The 17,488-nt window shown below is 40.2% G+C and overlaps 1 protein-coding gene across 4 annotated transcripts in view; it reads right to left on the reverse strand.

The window, feature by feature from the left end:
* Positions 1 to 16,572, reverse strand: part of LOC140741358 (signal transducer and activator of transcription 5B-like) — a 110,298-nt gene extending 93,726 nt beyond the window's left edge. For 2 of the 4 annotated variants that reach the window (XM_073071496.1, XM_073071499.1), the window contains exon 1: positions 16,428 to 16,572. The gene's annotated coding sequence lies outside the window, so the exon portion shown is untranslated. Of the gene's footprint in view, positions 1 to 13,971; positions 14,068 to 16,391 lie in introns of those variants that run through there. The other 2 variants (XM_073071497.1, XM_073071498.1) reach the window with 2 other exon arrangements.
* Between the last annotated feature and the right edge of the window lie 916 nt (positions 16,573 to 17,488).

The raw sequence follows: 17,488 nt of genomic DNA on the forward strand, positions 1-17,488 counted from the left end.
TCCAACACCTGTGTAGGCCTTATTGACATCTTTCTCTTGCTTTTTCCTATCTGCCCTCATGCCCTTTCCAAATCCATCCTCTCCACAAGGTCTATCCCTGCTCCCAATGACCCTTTTGTCAGTAAACTGCTGACCACATAAATTTCTTCTTGGGCCTCCATATTAATTGATATAATCAACTGTTTCCTCTCTGCAGACAAAAAAAAAAAACAGGAGATTCAGGATCTAATTAATCACAAATACAAGGCATCCTTGGGTTGGACACACTACCTTGCCTCAAGGGAAGAATAACAGTTCTGCAAGCACCCAAGTGCCGAAGGCCAACCCAGACAATCTGTGTGACCTGAAGAGCAGACAGTGGGTGGAAGAGTTCTCCTGAAATGGCACACAGGTGTCCCCGCTTTTCAAACGTTCGCTTTACGTCAACTCGCTGTTACGAAAGTCCTACATTAGTTACCTGTTTTCACTAACAGAAGGTGTTTTCACTGTTATGAAAAAAGGCAGCGCACGCGCCGAGCAGCCAAGCTCCTCCCCCGGAACTGCATTCTAGCCGGCATTGCTTAAACACGTGCCTGTGAGCATCTGTGATTTATGTCGATTTATTTTGTGCATCTATTAGCAAGGTGAGTTCTAAAGTATCGGAAAAGCCTAAAAGAGCGCATAAGGGTGTTACACTTAGTGTAAAACTAGACATAATAAAGCGTTTCGATCGTGGTGAACGAAGTAAGGATATAGAGAGTTTGGCTAAGGGTTTGTGGAAGTTGACGAAGATGATGTTGAAGAGGTTTTGGCATCCCATGACCAAGAACTGAGAGATGAAGAGCTGATGAAGAGGAAAGGATAACAATTGAAGCCGAGCGCAGTAGCAAATGGCCCGAAAGTGAAGTCATCCAGGAACTGAACGGGAAGCAATTGCGTGAGATATTCGCTGTGATTGACAATGCTGCAATGATTACAGAAAAGTATGACTTTAATTTTGAAAGGGTACGTAGGTTTAGGGCATATTTGCAGGATGGTTTGAGTGCTTACGAAGAACTGTATGATAGAAAAATGCATGAGGCTAAGCAGTTAAGCATACTGTCGTTTTTCAAGCTTTCCACATCAGCCACATCAGACGACGAAACTCAACCTTCGACATCGAGGCAGGCAGACATAGAAGAAGGTGACCTGCCTGCCCTGATGGAAACAGATGACGATGAGATGATACCCCAGTCTCCTTTACCTCCCACCACTCCAACATCCGACGACTCAGCCTAACACACCATTATCAGTGTGCTCACTGTCTTCCCGATTCCAGTAAGTGAAACTACACTGGACATTCATTATTTCTACTTTATATAGGCTGTGTATTTTTATGTGTTATTTGGTAGCTTCATAGCTTAAAGGTTACTGGAAAGAGTGCTTCTACCGGGAGCGCTTGCGTCATGTGTTTCTGCTGCGAGCACTTGTGCCGTGTGTTTCTGCCGGGAGCGCTTGCGTGAGATTTTTGCTGCGGTGGACAGTGCTGCAATAATTGTAGAAAAGTACTCCTGCATTATATAGGCTGTGTATTTATCAGATCATTCCTGCTTTTACTATATGTTACTGTTATTTTAGGTTTTGTGTGTTATTTGGCATGATTTGGTAGGTTATTTTTTGGGTCTACGAATTATCACAAATTTTTCCCATATAAATAAATGGCAATTGCTTCTTCACTTTACGACATTCTGGCTTATGAACCATTTCATAGGAACTCATGGAAGAGGACTCATTAAGGATGGAAATGTAATCAATACCTGCATGGCAACTCCAAAAAAAATGCAAGAAGCAGCATAAGCATTATATATGGTTTATTATATCTTACAAAAGCTTATGGCTCTTTCAATCCAGCTTGAGAAGCATCATTTTCAAACTTGGCTCAAGAAATTGCCTACTCTACTGCTAAATGATTCCATACAAGCAGCAACTTTAAGCGAGAAGACTGCAACAGACCCAGTAAATTGTCAAATATGATTGCAATAACATCTCAATACTTTCCAATTTTCCTCACAATATAAACCTCTTTCAAATTTCCCACTGCAAAATAATTATTTTAAAGAATAAATGACAAGGTCTGGAATGGAGGTGACATGTATCCAGACCCAAGATCACTCAAACTTAAAGTCATTGAGCAAACAATGTTTGCTTATGCAACTGTTTGAAGGGCTAGTTTCAAGTCAGTTCCATACTTACAAATGAAACCTACAAGAGAATGGGCCTTACAGGAAGCGTCCAAAACAAAAGTCATCTGTTGTGTTTTCAAAGAGGACTACCGGTAATTTCCAGTGTGAAGAATTCTAGGATGTAGGACTAAATTAGATAGCTCTTACAAAGAAACAGCAAAGACAATGAGCTAAACAATCTTTTTTCTAAATTTCAATGTACCAACAGGATTACAGATAAGATTTACAAGTTAATTAAGTATTCAGTGATGGTGATGGGGTTGGATTTTGCTTTAACAGCACCAAAATGGACCATAATGAAAGAGGTACATAGAAACATAGGAAACCTACAGCACAATACAGGCCTTTGGGCCCACAAAGCTGTGCAAACATGTCCTTACCTGAGAAATTACCCAGAGCCCTCTTTTTTTTTTTAGCTCCATGTACCTGTTCAGGAGTCTCTTAAAAGACCCTATCGTAAAGTATATTGATTTTATTGCTGCTGATAGAATCAGCAATATTAGAAATATTATCAGAATAATGGGATCACATGATCAGAAATATGAATATTTTCAAATGCATATTTTAAATTTCTGTGAGTGTTGAACTATGCAGAAAAATTATAACTTTGTCTTCAATATCTATCTCACAAGCTAAAACAACAAGTTTGCATAGTATACAATCACTTAAGTTGTTCACTTCTTTTGATACAACTGGAAATCTGAAGGGAAATCTACTTCTGCATTTAAAAGAAAGGGAAACCTATCATCTCTATTAATAAACTGGGAATTGGTAGGATTGAAATTTTTGCCAAAAATAGGATACAGTTTCAAGCAACCCTGAAGTTCAGCATGTAGAGCTGCCAAAGTTCAAAGGAATGAAGAAAATATCGAGAAATGAACTAACATTCATGCTGATCTAAATAATGCTCACCAGTGGTATAATCAAGTCTACGAAAAATAAAAGCCAATAGAGAAGAGATTAGAAATTACGAGGCACAGAAAACAGAACATGCTTGGTTTCTGGCTGAATTTTGGAAAATTGAGGGTATGTCATTGATGATGTTAATACTACTTCCCCTTAGCCTACTGAAAGAGGCAGGGGAATATAAAGAAGGAATACAGTTGTAGATAGCCAAAGATCTGGGCAGGAACATAAATTAAGGAAGAAGCAATCACAAAACTCATCAATGTAAAATAAAAGTACAGCTTTGATGACAAAAATATATAAATCAACCAGCAAAGTGTAAAGCATCAGGCTGCTTCCCTCACAACCATCTAGCCTAATGTTGCAGGAAGTGTGACATCAAAAGCAAGTTATATTACAGGAAGTGCTCCTTTGATATCTTTAACATATTGAAACAGCACATGGGACTTCAAAATGTGTTTAATTCACATTAGGTTACCCATTTGGGAAAACCCAAATAAAACCCAAAGCATGCTGCTGGAAATACTAGGTGTTGAGTCAGCTCCTTGTAAGCAAACAACTGCACAATTCCGATTGCTCACTTGATCATTTCAAATTCCTTTTCTTCTCATTGCTAATGGGAAAATTAATTTCTTACTGCCCAAAGCCTAGCAGTACTAATCAATCGCTGATTGAAACTTCTCAAGGTTACCTAGAAATGAAGCTTACATACCATTCTCCCACAAAAATTCCACAGAACGCTTAAGTGTTTCTGCTGACAGCTACACAATATAGTAGCCATGTCATAGTGGATACATGGAGACTCCTTGAAGATTGACCAAACTTCATGAAAGCTTGCAATGGTGAAGCTACATTAACATCAATATATTGGGAATTATTTCTGCCTACTTGGAGATATTTAGTAATTTAAAGTAGGGGTAGTGTAGTAGTTAGCTGAGTGCTATTAAAGCATCAGCAACCCAGGTTTAATTTGCTGCTATCTGTAAGGAACTTATACGTTCGCATGGGTTTCTTCCAGGTGCTCCAGTTTCCTTCCACATTGTGAAGATGTACAGGTTAATTTGTCACATGGTAAGCAATTGGGCATTGTGGATTCACTGGGCCAGTAGGGTCAATTACAGCGCCGTTTCTCAAAATAAAATTAAATAATTAAAATCTGCCTAAGCAACTTTTACCAGGTTAATTTTTAATTATAGTTTATGGAGTAATGTGTATGGTCTGGTAACTGTACTCCTCTTTCATCACCAAAAGATAAAAAATAAAAACTGTCAGTATCAGCAAACCAAAAATAATAAAATGGTGATACTACATTGTCAAACACCATACACACATATTTGTTTTTGATCACCGAAATTGCAAAAGTGATTCTAAATGCAAGGATAAACTATAAAAAGAAACCCTAAAAACAGTGTATGTCAATATGTTAATTAAGTTGTCAAAATTTTACTGCTTTGAACCTTGTTACCAGGACTGTAATGACAAGATTTGACCCTGATATCTGTACCAATGGGTCAACATATACCTGACTTGCATGGTCCAGCCTGCAGCTGACCTCCTGTCTTGCTGTAACATTTTTTTTTCAGTCTAGTGATTGCCTTTTACGTAATATTTGTTTCACTCTCTCAGCAAACCAAGCAAAGAAATTTACTCACTGTATCAGTCTGCCCTAAGGAAACTAAACTAGTACTGAATTTCTGAGGCTAGTTGCTCCAAAACAAAAGTGTGTTAATTAAATAGATGAATGGCTCTATTTTAAAACCACACAATTAACAAAAAGACAAAATCTGTACAAAATCCAAAAATTGGTTAGAAATGGTGTGTGCGCCATGTACAGAGGAGAGATGAATGGAACAATTATGCAGGCAAATTTAAGAAATATAGTAAAGTTGTAAGTAGACCAAGTGGCAGGAAACAACAATTCTAGAACTAACTGAAAAATGTTTCAAGATTTAGTGCAGAATTCTTAAAATGTATTCAAGAGTATTTTCTTCACACGTGCAACAAGAAACTGGACAGCCCCAAACTTCATCTTTAGGGATGAATGGGCCAATGATAAAGAATTGATTAAATATAAAGCATAGAAAGAGCAAAAGAAGACAAGTAAAAAGCCGAATTTACTAAGCCAAATTGCGTTTTAGCAAACTCGGGTTAAAACAAGCATGCAAGTTAAACTTGTCAGAGCAATGACAGGCTTTCACCTGGGAGAGAGCAAAGGTTCGACTCAAGTATGTTGCTCAAAGAAAATGTGTGGGACTCTCAAACTTAGAAACTCAAGCACTTCAAACAATGTAAAATGTAAAAAGTAATCAGTGTTCCTCAGAGAACTAACTGCATCATTAGCATGAAATTGTCCCAGATTTGCATGAACTTGCTGTAAGTCTAGGATTTAATGAGTATGCTCTAATGATGGACATGAAATGGAGGCCAACAGAGGACTTCAACCTACTCCGGAATCTAATCTCAATGATTCTAAGTTGGACATGGGATTGGGATCAAATTCATTTCAATCCCACTCCTAGAGTAATATGTGCATCCAAAGACTGCTCCAGTGACCAGTTTGGCAGGTACAGAATGTAAAAAGAAAAATTAAATAAACCTGGAATTGCAGACACAAATAGTGACTTTCAAGAGGCTTTCAGGTAGGCACATGAATATGCAGTAAATGGAAGGATATGGATCAGATGATATGGAAGGAGATTAATTTAATTTGGAATAATGTTCAGCACTGACACTCTGGTGGACTAAACAGGGCCTATTCCTGTGCTGTACAGTTCTATGCTCTAAAGAAGCCAGTATCAGGAAAGATAACCACAAATCAAGGTATTTAAAAAATATCTGCATTAATGACAACCTTCCAAAAATGTTTCCATTCTTACCTAGTCTGGCCTATATGGCTTAAGACCCACCACTATGGTTGAATTTCAACTAACTACGGTATTCAGTTTAATGGCATCAGGGGATAGACAAAAATTGTCAGCCCCTGCCAGCGACATTCATGAATGACTAAGAGAAAATGATTCTAGGCTTGCAGAATGAGGAATTATTTAATTATTGAATCTTGGGAAACGATAGAATTGCTAAATCATGCTGACCTTACTTTTCTTGAAGGGAACTTAAGTTTGCCAGCACAGTATTTATAAACAGAAAGGAGGGGGCAAAGATAGGAATGGTAGAACATGCCCCCACTCATGCACATAATATTTTGAACAGAAGCAAATGCTTCCCTTTCTCTACATTACAACTCCTCAATATCAATTACAATGCCCACTAATGCTCTGGCTGAGAACAGTAAAGAACAAGGGTCAAGCACTGAGGTTTCATTGCCTAGCTTGCTCTGGAACGTGCTATAGAGTGATAGATAGATAGATAAGATACTTTATTCATCCCCATGGGGAAATTCAACCTTTTTTTTCCAATGTCCCATACACTTGTAGCAAAAACTAATTACATACAATACTTAACCAGTAAAAATATGATATGCATCTAAATCACTAACTCAAAAAGCATTAATAATAGCTCTAAAAAAAAAGTTAGTGCACTTGCTAGCTAAGCTGCCACAGAAACCGATTCTCAACAGATAATTTTTGTCCAATATTAGTAAACAAACATTACATAGCTTTGTGGGTATAATTTTAAAAATATCCCCTGTAGATAGGTAAAATGCACAAGAGTATATACTGGATATTTTATCTCTTCTACTTGAAGTGGGAACAGTAAGCAAATAGCTCACATTTTTAGATTGATTTTGGATTAATTGTTTTCCCAAACCATGATCATTTTGAGCTAGTGTGTACACTACATGTCAGCTTATGACTTTTCTACAATGTTTCTCAAATTTAAAATAACTTATAAAATTAATGAAAAACAGTGGCTACAGGACAGGTGGGAAATATGTAAACAAAGATTAAATAAAAATAAAAACAGATAATACTGTAAACACTGTAGAAAGGGAAATAGAAAAACAGTTCAAATCCCTTCATCAGAACAGGTAAGGCATCAAGTGAAGCAACAATATCATCACATACAAAATTTACACATAACATTTTATGGAAAAGAAGTCATTAAGAAATAGGTTGTCACTAGTCCCCATAGGAGATATTAAAACTGCTGAAAAGTGGTCTGGTCATAAAAGGACATTAACCAAATATGTAAGAATGGAACCAACGGAGGTGTCCCATCCACCTGATCAGCAGTAGAGGTGTTCAAGACAGATGGGTGTCAAATACATCTACTTTGTCAGAAAAAAAAGTCCAGTTTATCATTTTAATTTGTGATCTTTCAATTTTAGAGTCGGATTAGAAACATGTCAAGAGGGATTTAAATATGCTCAAGTAAAATACACAAATTTGGCATGTTGGAGCTGCAGACCCATCTGCCCCTTTTAATCCTACTACCAATTTCTTTAATTCTATGCCCCCTGGTTTTTGAACCCAGGGTAAATAGATCCTAAATTATCACGAGGTACCTCATAATCTTATGTACTACAATTAAATTTTCATTCAGTCTCCTCTTCCAAAGAAACAATCCCAAGTTAATCAGCCTTTGAACAAATCAAAAATTTTCTAGACTTGGTCACATCTTTGTAAACCACTTTTCCCAACCTTACCTGCACATTCACATCTATTCTGTATCATGGGACTAGAAATGGATGGAGAACTCAAACTGTCACATAAATACAGAGTGCTAGCATAACCTCCATGCACAAGAGATGGAGATAATTTTATACATGTTCATCCAAGGGAAGTGGATTCCACAGGCTGAGCAAGCCTTTGATTGGCCATTCCTGATTGCCCTTGAGAAGGGGATGTAGAGTTACTGCCTTGATCTGTGGATATGCTCACAATACTGTTAGGGGCAGAGTTACAGGATTTTAAACAAGTGGTGAAGGAATAACAATATATTTCCAAGTACCGTAGATTCCGGACTACAGAGCGCACCTGATTAAAAGCCGCAGGCTCTAATTTTAGAAAGAAAATCAATTTTGTACTTGTACAAGCCGCACCGGATTTTAAGCCGCAGGTGTCCCACGTTGTAATATGAGATATTTACACAGAAAGATATTACACGTGAGGATTTTTTAACTTTTAATTAAATCCGTATGGTAACATAAACAAATACATATTGCAAATGCTTTTTTTCGAACCGTGCCTGTAACACAGCTACTTTTAAATATACATACGTATCGGTAACACACAAATTACGTTGCGTATACTTTTTTACTGAACAGTGCACGAACAACATTCCAATATCTCCTAACGACTGGTAAAAAAATATATACTGCAGCCTACCAGGAAAAGTTATTGATCGCCTTTAACTTAAAAGCTGCATCATACGTTTGCAGCGTTCTCGCGCGGGTCTAATGCGCTCGCCCCCTCCTTTCCGTTTATCGCAAACCGGTATTTTCCCCACAAGACGCGGCGAAACCGGATGTGACGTCATAGCATCCCGGGATGTAGTACAGAAAACAAATATACTTAAAACACTTCTAACTTTAACTAGAAAATACTAACAAATGAATTACTAAGCGAAAATATTATAAACTAAATAACTGCCATAAAGGCAGCACAATGCTTTTCTTCGAGTGTTTTCCATGTTGATGAGGGTGAGTGCAAATGACTGATTTACAATAATTTAATTGTGAAAGTGCGCTTGATTTATCGTACAATTTCATTGGACCTCTGTGAACTACTCATCAATTTTATTGGTCTACTGTTACGAGGCAAAATGTTTTTGGCGGCATGAAAAAAAACCATGCATTAGCCGCACCGTAGTAAAGGCCGCAGTGTTCAAAGCTGTTCAAAGCGTGGGGAAAAAGTAGCGGCTTATAATCCGGAATCTACGGTATTTTGTGTGGTGGTGTTCCCGTGCTTTTGCTACCCTTGTCATTCTAGTTGATAGAGATATGGATTTGGAAGGTGCTATCTAAGGCATCAATAAGGCTATAGTGGATGAAATAGTATGCCATTCTCAGGCTTGCTGCCCCATTCAATAAGATTGCGGTTGATCTTTTACTTCAGTGCCACTTTACTGCACTAACTCCATAGTTCCTTTGATAGATCTTTAGATATTAAGATGTGCAACATACTTCATAATTATCCCTCCACAGTCCACTCTGCAACAGGATTCCAAAAATTCACTACATTATGAACAATCAAATTTTGTCTCATCTTGGATTAAATGGTGAACCCCTTATTTTGAAGATGTGACCTCAGATTCAAGATATACCAGCCGAGGAAAGCATCACTCCTGCATCTACCATGTCAAGCTCATAAGAATGCTGCACTTTTTCAAAGGAATTGCCTTTTATTCTTCTATGCTCAAGAGAGTCAAGGTACAGTCTGCTTAATCTCCCTTCACAGAATAAGCTCCCCTTTCCCAAAAATCAATCTGATGGAACATTTGCTTATACAAGTATATTCCTGCCTTATAGAGGGGACTAGTTCTGTACACAACGTTGCAAATGCTGCTTTAATGGGGTTTTTAATACCTGCAGTAAGATATCTTTACTCTTGTGCTCAAATCTTCTTGCTACGAGGACCATTTTAACATTTCTGTTTTTGTGTATTAGGATGGCAGTATCCCCCTCCTCCGCCCCGGAACAGCAAGTCGTTTTAATTTTTCTGCTTGACTCACATTTTTCTACAATGTATTCCAGCTACCATGTCCTTGATCATTAGTATCCTTTGTAACCTCTCTGCACCCTCATAACACATGCACTATCATTCAGCTTTATATAATCAACAGATTATTACACATGGTACTCTCATCTAAATCATTGATATAGATAAGAAATAGTTGGGGGGACATGTAGCATCCCATTTGTCAGAGCCTCCTAATCCAAGTATTAGCTGTTCATTCCTACTCAGTTTTCTGCCCATTAAGTCAGTCCCTAGTCATACCCATGACCTAATTTGTTAACAACCCCCTTGTGTGAAAAGGTCTATAAAAAGTCCAAATACTCCTCATCCACTGATCTGCTCAATTCTGCTAGTTACACCCTCAAAAAAAAAACTAACAGATTTGTTAAACATGATCTTCCTTTTATTTTTTTTGTGTCTTGTTACCACTTCCTTAATAACAGATTTGAGCATTTTCCCTACTACTGATGTCATACTAACTGGACAGTAGTTCCTGTTTTCAGTTTCAATCCCTTTTGAACAGTGAGGTTACATTTGTTACCTTCCAATCTGGAAAACAATGACAGTTTAAGGAGGTTCCTACGGAAACATTCACTGGTTTAGGCAAAAAGTTAATTAGGGAAAGTGTTCCAGAAGGTATAAATATAGGGCTGGTCATATTGGAGTGAACAAGGAATCAGTTTGTTTTGGAGATATACGATGCTGTACTTGTCCAATTACTAACAAAGAAAAGGTAATTTGGTCCTTTATATTAGACTGGGAACATGTTACAGAAAAAAATTAATACAATAAGGCAGCTGATATGACAATTTTGGATACAGAGCAGATTATTAGCATGTCCCCCCACCCCCAAGGCACAAGATGGAGAGAAATTAACAGATTAAATGATTGGGCAGATATTGCAAATGGACTTGAACAAATGCCAAGGCAGAATCTTGAGAATCAGAGTCAGTGGGACACATATTTGACATCTATATACCTGTTACTTAGTGTGTGGAACTGCACCCTGGTGAGAGAAAGTGCCTATGAGATACATACCTCACAGAAGGGTGGTAACATTCCCAACAATGCAACAGATCTGTGTCTTAAGGCCTCTCTGACAATGGTAGTACTGGAGGAGGAGCAATCCAGTGCTGGGAACCTGTTGTACAAATCCCAGCTGTGGGCTGAGACCATGCAGACAGACCAAAGAATTGGGTAAATGGTGTTTCAGCTAAATATTGCTTTAACTTCTTAGATAGAAAGATTATGCAGGTGTTAAAGTCATCCACTAACATCCACATATCAGATGCACTGCTTAAATACTTACACCTTCGATAGTGAGAAAAAATACTATTTCTGTGGAAGGAAACCAAAATTAAATTAGAATTGTGCCATGGTGTCAGAGTGCAAGGACAGAGTCTTCAGACCAGCAAATCTGTACCGACTCTCAAACACCAATTTAAATTAATCCCCCTTTTATTTTATCTACATTTCCCTTCAACTCTTCTCCCTGCACCCAGGTTCTGTCACTTATCTATACACCAGGGGCTTATAGTGGCCAAACCACATCTTTGGGATGTGGAAGGAAACCAAAATACCTGGAGGAAATCCACAGTCACAGGGAGAATGTGTGAAGTCTACACAAACCACTGGAGGTCAGAATTAAACTGGATCCCTACAGTTGTGGAGCAGCAGCTTTAGTAGTTATGCACTTAATTCTTAAGATTTCAATGGTAAACAAAGTTAACAGTTCATGTTTTTGAAGGAAAAGATCAAAATGTTTACAGAAAATAAACCTGGGCCTGATCTCATATCCAAGTTATATATTTCAGGTTTCAATACCAAAGAATTTATTTCCCCTCATCCTCCATATACATTTCTCTCATAACTTGGCTGCATTATAGATCAAGCCTACCTAGAAAATCCCAAATCTGCAGACTTAATTTACTTTTCAACAATAAATTTCACTAGGTATTTCTTTCATCTTAGTTTAGCTGGGGAATGGTGCCATGCTTATGATAATACATTCCTTTTAGAGGCTGTATGCACTCAATGACATGGCCAATGTGTGACTCGTACACAATTATTCCCCGCCCCATACATACACAAACCGCAGACAATAAGCTCACACTCAATCCACCTCAAGGGTGGTAAAATGATGTTGAGCGTAGGTACACAAATTGTTTTAATGAAAAAGAATTGACTAATCCCCTATTATTGCTCTTTGCACAGACGAAGTACAGCAAAAGTAACTTGCAGAGTTTGGAAAAGGTATGATGTTATTGTCACAAAAAGCTGGAGGAACTCAGCAGGCCAGGCAGCATCTATGGAAAAGAGTACAGTCGACATTTCGGGCCGAAACCCTTCAGCGGACTGAAGAAAAAAAGATGAGGAGTCAGAGTTAGCAGGTGGGGTGGGGGGGAGGGAGAAGCACAAGGTAGATAGGTGAAAGCAGGAGGGGTTGGGGTGAAGTGAAGTGCTGGTAAATTGATTGGTGAAAGAGATACAGGGCTGGAGAAGGGGGAGTCTGATAGAAGAGGACAGAAGGCCATGGAAGAAAGAAAAGGGGGGGGGGGGACACCAGAGGGAGGTGATGGGCAGGCAAAGCGATAAGGTGAGAGAGGGAAAAGGGGATGGGGAATGATGAAGGGGGTAGGCCATTACCAGAAGTTTGAGAAATCGATGTTCATGTCATCAGGTTGGAGGCCACCCAGATGGAATGTAAAGTGTTGTTCCTTCAACATGAGCATGGCCTCATCGCAACAGTAGAGGAGGCCATGGATTGACATATCGGAATGGGAATGGGAAGTGGAATTAAAATGGGTGGCCATTGGGAGATACCCGCTACTTCAGGCGGACGGAGCATAGGTGCTCAGCAAAATGGTCTCCCCAATATTCAGGAGGCCACACCGGGAGCACAGGACACAGTATATGACCCCAACAGACCCACAGGTGAAGTGTCGCCTCACCTGGAAGGACAGTTTGGGGCCCTGAATGGTAGTGAGGTAGGTGGTGTCAGGGCAGGTGTAGCATTTGTTCGGTTTGCAAGGATAAGTGCCAGGAGGGAGATCAGTGGGGAGGGACGAATGGACAAGGGAGTCACATAGTGAGCAATCGCTGTAAAAAGCAGAAGGTGCGGGGTACACTCTGTCCTTTTAACAAACAGCTTCAGAGGACATCACTTTCACAAAGAATCCTGGCCTACTGGAATATAAATCCACTTACTTAGCTCAAGTTGGCAAGTGAACTTCACTAGTTGGTGAGACCAAGTGCAGACTAGATCATTTCTTTGCTGAGCACCTATGCTTTGTCCGCCATAACCAAATGCAGCTCCCAGTTACAAGTCATTTTAATTCCATTCCACAAGCAAGAGAGAATCTGTAGATGCTGGAAACCCAAGCAACACACACAAAATGCTGGAGAATTCAGCAGGCCAGACAGCATCTATGGAAAAGAATACAGTCGAAGTTTCGGACTAAGACCCGGCCCGAAACGTTGACTGTCCTCTTTTCCACAGATGCTGCCTGGCCTGCTGAGTTCCTCTAACATTCTGTGTTAATTCCATACCAATCTGTCTGTCCTCAGCCTCTTCCACTGCATAGGTGAGTTCAAAAGCAATTTAGAAGAACTGTATCTCATTTTCCATCTGGGTAATCTACAACTTGAGAGCATGAACAATGAATTCTCCTATTTCAGGTAACATGCTCCCCTTTCCCCTTCTAATTTATCCTGACTCTCTCAAACACTTTTCCTTCCACAATACCCATCCCACCTCCTCCATCAACCAGTTTCTTTCCTCATCAGCCTATTAAACACACTGTCCTCCTGCAATGTGCCCAATACCCTTTCCCCAAATGTTCCCAATTGGTTACTCTTCACTTTCCTTACCAGATTCCATAATCTGCAGCCCTTTTGATAGCTTCCACCTACCACCTATCTCCACCCTGCCCTCCCCCATCTGCCAATCAACCCTTCCTAACCTGGATCCACCTATCACTTGCTATCTCTTGCCCCACCCTTTCCATCTTTATACTGGCTATCTAGTCCAAAAGAAGGATCTTGTCTTGAAACATTTATTATGCATTTCCTCCTAAAGATTCTCCCTGACCCTACAAGTTCCTCCAGCAGTTTTTTTTTGGCTCCCAGTTCCAGAATCCGCAGTCTCTTGTGGCTCCAACTTCACAATGACCTTTAGGCAGCCTAGTAATCAGAATCTTTCTCACTTAAGCTGTTTTGAACGCTACCTTCATTTTCTTTTTGGAACCATAGGTCACGAGAGCAAGATGTGCAACACTAGCTTTCAAGCTCTTCAATGTGCTTAATGAACTTCTCAAATTGCACAGACTGTGCCAGGATCGAGGAGATGCAGCAACGAAGATCCACCAGCTTGGAGTACTTTATCATCTAAAACCATAAGATTTAAGATTTTAATAGAGGAAAAAGTGACTATAAATGCTCGAATCTGGCACACAAAACAAACTCCTGGAGGAACTCAGCAGGTCAAGCAGCATCTGTGGAGGAAAAGGGATAATTAATGATTCAGGACAAAATCCTGAACAAGGACTCGGGTCTTTAAAAATGTTAAGTTTGAAATGATGGATGGAGAGAATCATTTTTAGCTTGTGTACAAATCAAGAGCTGCTTCTGTGAAACATCAAATAAAGAAATAAGGAATTCCTTTACAAATGAATGAAAACATAGAACTTCATGCCACATAAAAAAGGTTACAGGGGCAGGGATGACACATTTAAAGAACCTTAATAAATGAATTGAGCAAACAGATGCACAATGGAAAGAGGAGACGAAAGCAAGAGTACGACTTATATGGATTGCTCGTAGTAGACCAAAGAGGCAAAGAACCTGCTTTCTATGATACCAAGTCTACATAATTTTACTTGATGATTACATTCCTTTCAAATGTTTGTGCGTGGGTTGTAGGGCAAGAAATGAGGACATCATTGAATGAGCCCCTTAAAGCCATTACATATCAACACATATATTCACATAATTCTGGTCAGGTCGTGAAACTTTTCTTCAAAAGACTGCACAGCAATCAAATTAGCATTCCTACACGTTTTGATTTTCAGACAATGTAAAAATGTTTGTTCTGAATATCTTCCTTAATTTCAGTAATTAAAATGATTACTGTCCAAAGATACTTTAATGAATTCAAATCATTGCTTACAAAAGTAATGCATGCCATTACAAATCACACAATATCTCCCACTACATAAATCAGCAGCACCCACTCCTAATCACCTAATCCTTTTTCAAAATCTCCACAATCCAGACACCTTTTCCTCTTGTTTCATTCCACAAACAAGCCTTGTTCCTGACTATCACCCTGCTCCATCTCTTGCCTATCCCTTTCTCAAACCCTGCTTAGCCTTGCACCCCACCCCACATCCCTCAGTCCTATCCTCCCTGGCCCACTACTGCCCCGTCCTCCCCCTCACTGCATTCACAACCCACATTCCACTTCCTTGCTCATTTGCTCCCATCTGCTCACTGGCTTCATCCACACTCCCTACCTCACCCCGTCCTTCCCTTCACTCCCACTTCATCCTATCCCTCTCCACTACAACTCTTTGCCCATACACCACCCCACTGTCTTGCCCCTCCCTCTGCTCTTATTTCACCCAGTTCTTCACCACCCACTCCTCCATGCATCTCCCTCCTTCCACCCCATTCCTCTCTCTGACTCCCATGCACCCTCCCTTCTTCCGTCTCCTCCTGATCCCGTCCCATCCCTTCCATTCCTATCCGGACCCCTCCATGTCCATCCCCTTGACACCCTCCTTCATCCCCCCCAAACTCCTCCTTGAAACACACCCTCCCCCTCCAAAACATCCTTTCCCCTCCCCACCACACTCCCTCCAAACCCGCTCTCCCCCTCCAAAACATTCTTTCTTCTCCCAAACCCCCTCTCCCCCAGACTTCTCCAGACTCCTTTCAACACCCTTTTCCTCCATGAGCCCCTCTACCGCCATTCCCCTGACCCCTCTCCTCCCCTCCATGCCACCTCATTTTCCCTGTGCCCATCCCCGACAAACGGCCTCCTCCTCCCTGAACCTATCTCCCTTCCACTCCTTTCTTCGTCCTATCCCGACACCCCTCACCCCTCCCAAATCCCCACCCTCCATTTCAGACACCCCCTTCACAATCCCACTCCCTTCCCCTTTCAAATCCATTTCCCACGCCACCCACCCAGTCTCCTCTCCCCAGGGGCTCGGCGCCGGGACACGGCCGCCAACTCCACACAGACACACAACCATGACCGCCCGCCCCAGAGGAAAGAAGTCAGACCTTCATGAGAAGGAAAACACACAACTGAACCTCTCCGCATAGTAAAACTTTTACCCCCACCCCTCTAAACATAAAAAGTCGTCAACCCCACCAGAAACCAGAAACAAAACCCATCTCCGGACAGGAAGGCGAGTTTGATTCGCAATTAGTCCGAATGCGTTTTTTTAAAAGAGCCACCGAATGTAAAAATGAAACTCGAAATGTGCGGTCAGCGTGCTGCTTACGGTCTCTGACTTCCCTCAGGTTTTCATTGTTACCTAGGTAAATTTTTACCTCACTTTTTTTCAAAAAGAACATTAAAAATATTTGAGGGATAAAAAAAAAGAATTTTAAAAAACGGTTGCGAAAGCTCACGTACGAAGTAAACAGGCCGGACGATTGCGCTGCCTCCTACCTGGCTGGTAAAAGCCGCTTGCTGTGATGGTCTACGCCTGGTTTTTGCTTGGAGTTTTACTTTTATTTTTCTTGCTGGGTTAAATGTTTTATTTTTTTTCTCTCTCGGCTGCTCGCTCGAGCCCTCGGCCCCGCTCACGCTGACGCAGCCCCGCCGCCTCCCTCCCACTTCCGCTCCACTTCCGCCCCTCAGCGCCGGGCTGCTTGATTGACACACGCTTCCTCAGCTCAGACTGCGTCCCCAAATCTACGTTTGGTTTGCAAAATAACAAAGCAGTGTCCGAAGGCAATGATGTAACCAAAGCCTGTAAAATACTTATTAGTTATTTACATCACTGAAAGCATTTCTTTGTACTTGGATGGTGAATTGCTGAAAACAGTCTGACTTTAAAAAAAGTTACTATGAGCAGATGTTTCAAGGACCGTAGGTAAAGATGAGGAAGGGTTTTCAACCTGAAAACATTTACTTGTTTAAATTCCACAAACGCTGACTTTTTCCAGCATTTATGTTTCCGAAACTATTATGGCATTTTGAAATATATTCTAAAGAAAGAACGCACTAAACTATATATGGAATTTGACATGTTTCCATTGTACTTCACAGAAGTTTAATTGTATTTGAATCTCACAAAAAGCACAACATTGTTGATTGAGAATATTGGGAGAAGTCTCTTGTACTAAAACTATCAACGTCGCAATTGGAAATTCAACCTTGGTGAATATTACTGTATGCACAATTAAGACATGTCAATATCATTGAAATTAATCCTGGAGGCAGAATACGCATTCTGTTGCAACTAAAAAGTGCGCTTAGAACCGGATCTTTTCGGTTCACCAAAATTATACATAAAATTTTGACTTAAAGCATCATTACAAGTTGGCAGCTCCTTTGGCAATGCAAAGCTCCTACACTGAACTATGACATTAAATCTGAGAAGCTCAATTTCTTGCTTAATGCATGTCAAATTCTGCTTTCTGCGCTCTTGGGTTTGCTGGCAAAGCTGGAAATCTAATGCATAGAAGCAAATTGAACACCCGTATTATGAAAGGGGCTTGGGTGGC

Source organism: Hemitrygon akajei, chromosome 18 (assembly GCF_048418815.1).
Source record: "Hemitrygon akajei chromosome 18, sHemAka1.3, whole genome shotgun sequence".
Lineage (NCBI taxonomy): Eukaryota > Metazoa > Chordata > Chondrichthyes > Myliobatiformes > Dasyatidae > Hemitrygon > Hemitrygon akajei.